The following is a 6,578-nucleotide window of genomic DNA, read 5'->3' as shown; positions in this document are numbered from 1 at the left end:
CGTCCGAAGAGTAACCCACCCAGACTCATTCCTCTCTGACTAATGCACCTAACACTTTGGGCAAATTAGCATGGCCAATTCACCTAACCTGCACATCTTTGGACTGTGGGAGGAAACCAGACACCTGGAGGAAACCCACGCAGACACGGGGAGAATGTGCAAACTCCACACAGACAGTCACCTGAGGTGGGAATCGAACTCAGGTCCCTGGCGCTGTGAGGCAGCAGTGCTAACCACTGACCCACCGTGCTGCATTAGCTTAATCCTGGGAATCTGTTTTTTTTAATCTATAAACTTGAAATAGATTCCGGTTTATAATACACCCCTGCAAATCAATTACTTTCGATACATAAGTCAGCTGAATTCTTCAGTTAGATTCTAATCAGTCCCATCTACTCTTTTGATAAATCTGATTAAAATCTATCCTTCATCCAACATCATTAAAGCATTCATCTCACAGTAGTTGGTGGGAGCTTGCTGTGCACAGGTTGCCTGCTTTAGTTCTTACATTAAAACAGTGACTACATCTCAAAAATACTTCATTGGTTTTGGTGTGTTCCAAGATAAGGTGATATAGAAACACAGATTACTTCTGTCTGGAAACATTTGGACCCCTGAGTTAAGCTCCAATCTGCAAACTGTTCCCAAGTAAATGTTAATTTCTACAAAGGGGAATATAGGATTAAAGATAGGATTCTTGGCAGTGTGGAGGAACAGAGGGACTTAAGAAAGCATATGGTGTTTTGGCTTTCATTAACAGGGGTATCGAGTTTAAGAGCCACGAGGTTTTGCTGCAGCTTTACAAGTCCCTGGTGATACCACACTTGGAATATTGTGTCCAGTTCTGGTCGCCCTACTATAGGAAAGATACAGAGGTTTTGGAGAGGGTGCAAAGAAGGTTTCCCAGGATGCTGCCTGGACTGGAGGGCTTGCCTTATGAAGAAAGGCTGAATAAGCTCAGACTTTTCTCTCTGGAGAGAAGGAGGAAGAGAGGAGACCTGATCGAGGTGTACAAAATAATGAGAGGAATAGATAGAGTCAATAGCCAGAGACTTTTCCCCAGGGCAGGATTGAACTGGTATGAAGAGTCATAGTTTGAAGATAGTAGGAGGAAGGTATAAAGGAGGTGTCAGAGGTAGGCTCTTTACACAGAGAGTTGTGAATGCATGGAATGTGTTGCCAGCTGAGGTGGTGGAAGCAAAGTCATTGGGGACATTTAAGCGACTGCCGGACATGCACATGGATAGCAGTGAGTTGAGGGGAGAGTAGGTTAAGTTACTATATTTTACATTAGGAGTAAGTCTCGGCACAACATCGTGGGCCAAAGGGCCTGTTCTGTGCTGTTCGCTTCTATGTTCTAAATACCATGGCTCCATCAATTATATTCCAGATTTTAATATGCTCCGGGTAACCATTTTTTCGATATGTAAACTATTCAAATCCCCTCAATTAGATTCCAGTATGTACCTCACCCCTAGAATGACAGTTTATTTTTAGAATACTATCTTAATGCCTCAATTAAGTTTTAATCTGCAGTTCCCTTAGGTATTGGTTATTCTATATTTGTAAATCATCCAAATCCTCAATTACATTTACATTTGTGTGGATATTATAGAAAGTAACGCCATAGCTTTCATTAAATTCCTGTCTGCAACTCATAGCTGGGGTAGCCATTACTTGGTATGTCAGTATTAGAACATAGAACATAGAACAATACAGCGCAGAACAGGCCCTTCGGCCCTCGATGTTGCACTGACCTGTGAACTATTCTCAGCTCATCCCCCTACACTATCCCAAAATCATCCATGTGCTTATCTAAGAATTGTTTAAATCTCCATAATGTGGCTGAGTTGACTACATTAGCAGGTAGGGCATTCCACGCCCTTACCACTCTCTGCGTAAAGAACCTGCCTCTGACATCTGACTTAAATCTATCACCTCTAAATTTGTAGAGATGCCCTCTCATACAAGCTGACGTCATCATCCTAGGAAAAAAGTCTTTCTTTGCCTACCCTATCTAATTCTCTGATCATCTTGTATGTCTCTATCAAGTCCCCTCTTAGCCTTCTTCTTGCCAATGAGAACAGGTTCAAGTCTCTCAGCCTTTTCTCATAAGACCTTCCCTCCAGATCAGGCAACATCCTGGTAAATCTCCTCTGCACCCTTTCCAATGCTTCCACATCCTTCCTGAAATATGGGGACAGAACTGTACACAATATTCCAAGTGTGGCCGCACCAGCGTTTTGTACAGTTGCAGCATGATATTGCGGTTCTGGAACTCAATTCCTCTACCAATAAAACCTAACACACCGTATGCCTTCTTAACAGCACTATCCACCTGGGTGGCAACTTTCAGGGATCTATGTACATGGACTCCAAGATCCCTCTGCACATCCACACTACCAAGAATCTTTCCATCGACCCAGTACTCTGTCTTCCTGTTATTCTTCCCAAAGTGCATCACCTGAAATTATTAAATTAAATTTTCCAAAGGGGTCAACTGATGATGGGACCTAACTTTTCAAGGTAAAAGATGGAAGCCACCACAGTGTCCTTTGCAATTCACTTTTTCAAACCGTCCACCTTGTATATAATTTATTTCTCAGTGAAGCAACAGATATTATGTGGATATTCAGTTATATTACTGACCCCACTCCCTTAACCATGACCTCTCTCTGAAGTTGTATTCAGAATTCATTGCTCCTCATTACTAGGATTTTAAATCTTCTGATGTAATTCCATTAGTACAGAAAGGTGGTCAGAATCTTAACAACTCGACTATTTCCCAAATCAGCCTAGCCACTGTCAACAGATGGAGATAGATTTGTCACTCGGAATCCACAGATATCATTCTCAGTAAAGAATAGTAATGGGGGGTGGAAATGTTGTCTCATTTACTCCTGTTTGGTTCATATGCAATTCCCAATTACTGCTGAAATAGCTAATCAGCACAGAGTAGGAATCCATCCACGGATGGACTGGAGAAGTTGGGTATGTTTTCTGTAGAGCAGTGAAGTCTGAGAGATTTTGATAGAAGTTCCCAAATTATGCTTTTATTGGTCAGTGCATTGACTATAGGAGTTGGAGTGTCATGATGTGGCTGTACAGGACATTGGTTAGGTCACTTTTGGAATATGTTGCACAATTATGGTCTCCTTGCTACAGGTAGGATGTTGTGAAACTTGAAAGGGTTCAGATAAGGTTTACAAGGATGTTGCCAGGGTTGGAGGGTTTGAGCTATAGGGGGAGGCTGAAAAGGCTGAGGCTGTTTTCCCTGGAGTGTCAGTGGCTGAGGGGTGACCTTATAGAGGTTTATAAAATCATGAGGGGTATGGATAGGGTAAATAGACAAGGTCTTTCCCCGGGATAGGGGAGTCCAAAACTCCACTAGAGGAGGGCATATGTTTAGGGTGAGAGGGGAAAGATTTAAAAGGGACCTAGGGGGCAGAGTGTGGTGTGTGTATGGAATGAACTGCTGCAGGAAGAGGTGAAGGCTGGTACAATTGCAGCATTAAAAGGCATCTGGGTACATGAATAGAAAGGGTTTAGAGGGATATGGATCAAATGCTGGCAAATGGGACTAGATTGGGTTGGGATAACTGGTCGGCATGGATGAGTTGGACTGAAGGGCCTGTTTCTATGCTGTACATCTCTATGGCTCTCTGAGGAATCTGGGCAGAGTGGATAGGAAGAAACTTATCAAGAACCAGAGGACATGGTTTTTAAAAGTTTTGCGAAAGAAACAAATCCGTGGTGAGAAAAACCTCTTGCACTTAATGAGCAGGGTCTGAATGCACTGCCTGGAAATGTGGTGGACGGAGGTTCAACTGAGGTTTTCCAGTGAGTATTGGATGGTTATTTGCAGGGTCACCGGGAATAGGCAAAAGTTTGGCATTAAATCAAAATGCTCAGTGAGCCAGTTCAAACCTCATGGACCAACTGGCCTCCGTCTCCAGGGACACAATTTCCTGATTTTCTACAGGTACAGCATTGCAAACCCAGCACTGTCGGGGATCAGGTTGTGTTGCATTTCTGACATTTTCCCATTTCAAGTCAGGTGGTTTAGGCCACTGGAAATTCAGGTCAAGTTGAGGTCAAAGATGACTCAGAAAGTGGGATAGAATGGGACGTGGTGCGTACAAGCCAGCAACTGGAGCTGCATCACATTAATGCAGCACCTCACTGAATCGTCCTGGTTTTTTTTTAAAAGCAAACTGGACAAACAAAATTGATGCATGCAAGATTATAAAAAAGACATCTTCACATTCCACCAGTTTTTGGGTAGCTGGATTTGAGCTACTCTTTCTTTAAATCAATCCATACATATTACAGATATATCTCACTATATATGTATAGAGGTTACACCATCAGGATTGCTTCTATACTATCTACTCTATATAACTAGCTATATATTGACAGAGAGAGAGAGATAAGTGGGTGTTATATGTTAACTTTCTATAGAATGACTTAACTTTTCTAGATTTTCATTATGTCACACCTATTTTATGCCACATTTTATTAAGCTTAAGAACGTGGAAGTACTGCTTCGACTTTTGTTTCGGAAACATTAACATGAGTTCTTTAACCCTCCTGTCATCCATAGCATTGTTATACAGGTCCTCCACCACCACATTTCATCTGGTTACACCAAAACAGTGTCCCCTATCCAGAACAATTAATGTCGTGTAAATTGATCTCAACATATTTTGACTGTTATTTGCATTGTTATAGATTCCCAAAATAAACAGACAGGTATGAAACTCGGCTGTGACTTACTATAATCAGCCTCAGTATCCAATGGTCAGTGAATGGATTACATAAACATCAACAATGGGTTTTTCTGCTGGTCACAGTTCCATAGCTCTTACTGCCCTACGTGAATACAGTGAAAGACCAGTTCACTCACTCGCCACCTCTTCTCGAAAGGGATGCAATTAGGTTTCATGTTGCTGTTTCTGAATAATTCAGCACGTCTCCATTTCCATTTATTTTCCCAGCTCCCTTTTGGAAGTTGCTATTGACCCTCCTTCCACTAGTACCGCCCAGATCACAACTCACTGACTGGGTAAGGAAATGTTTCAATCTATGTTTTCCGCCAATGGTCCACTGACTCTATCAAAGCATATGTTAAGCCTTTCCATAGGTGATCAGTAAACACAGCAATGTATGATGCGATAAATCATCTGGGCAAAGAACTGTCAGGAACAGCAAAAGATCATTGCTATCTATGACTCCTCATTGAGTGAAGTTTTTGTAACTATGCCACGAGTGAGGATTTCCTCCTATAAGTTGGACAATTCCTTTAACATTTCCCTATAACTTAAATTCTTGATAATTAGTATCACCTTGCTCACTTTCTTACCTTCTCAAAGGCATTAATCTGGCTGGGAGCTGAAAAAGTGCAATATTGAGAGGTAACCTTGCATTACGAAACAAGGATGTGCAAGCCCTAATCAAATGACTAACACCATGACTATGGCTATTTAACATCCTTCGATTGTTGATTAGTTAATACACTGTAAATCAGGTTCCGAAGTGTTGTTGTGAGTAACGTGTGCGGGGGGGGGGGAGGTTCAAATCGGGGCCATAAATAGATATTCTCACCTGACATCAAAGTACATGCAGTTTCCAGCAGTGACCATTCAGGATGAAGCTCCAACACTCGGGCTCCAATACACATGCTCCCCCTCCAAATCCCCCAACAACACGTGTTTAAACCGTACACCAAGGACTGGAATAGGAATCTTACTCTTTCAGTTACTTGGTCCATCATGAAACAAACTGACAGGTCAATCAGGTTCACAGGAATTGAGGTAAGCGGTACCCATCAGAGAGCATTCAGCTCTCCTGGCCTTCATCTGCTGCTGGGTGTATCACTGGCTGTGCATTAGAGGCCAGCCTCCCTGTATGACGTCAAACAGCACAAGGAGAGTGAGGACTGCAGATCAGGCCTAAGGCACTCTCCAGCTCCTCGGATGCTGCCTGACCTGCTGTGTTTTTCTAGGGCCACACTGTCAAACAACACAATCCAAGCTAATTCCAGGAGAAGATAAGGCTATGTCAGTTTCCATACAAGGGGTTCCATTAAAATATTTAATATAACCATAAGACCATAAGACATAGGAATGGAAGTAAGGCCATTCGGCCCATCGAGTCCACTCCACCATTTAATCATGGCTGATGGGCATTTCAACTCCACTTACCCGCATTCTCCTCGTAGTCCTTAATTCCTTGTGACATCAAGAATTTATCAATCTCTGCCTTGAAGACATTTAGCGTCCCAGCCTCCACTGCACTCCGTGGCAATGAATTCCACAGGCCCTGTTGAAGAAATGTCTCCGCATTTCTGTTCTGAATTGACCCCCTCTAATTCTAAGGCTGTGCCCACGGGTCCTAGTCTCCTTGCCTAACGGAAACAATTTCTTAGTGTCCACCCTTTCCAAGCCATGTATTATCTTGTGAGTTTCTATTAGATCTCCCCTTAACCTTCTAAACTCCAATGAGTACAATCCCAGGATCCTCAGCCATTCCTCGTATGTTAGACCTACCATTCCAGGGATCATCCGTGTGAATCTCCG

Source organism: Chiloscyllium plagiosum, chromosome 36 (assembly GCF_004010195.1).
Source record: "Chiloscyllium plagiosum isolate BGI_BamShark_2017 chromosome 36, ASM401019v2, whole genome shotgun sequence".
Classification (NCBI taxonomy): domain Eukaryota; kingdom Metazoa; phylum Chordata; class Chondrichthyes; order Orectolobiformes; family Hemiscylliidae; genus Chiloscyllium; species Chiloscyllium plagiosum.
Note: the sequence above shows the minus strand (reverse complement) of the source record.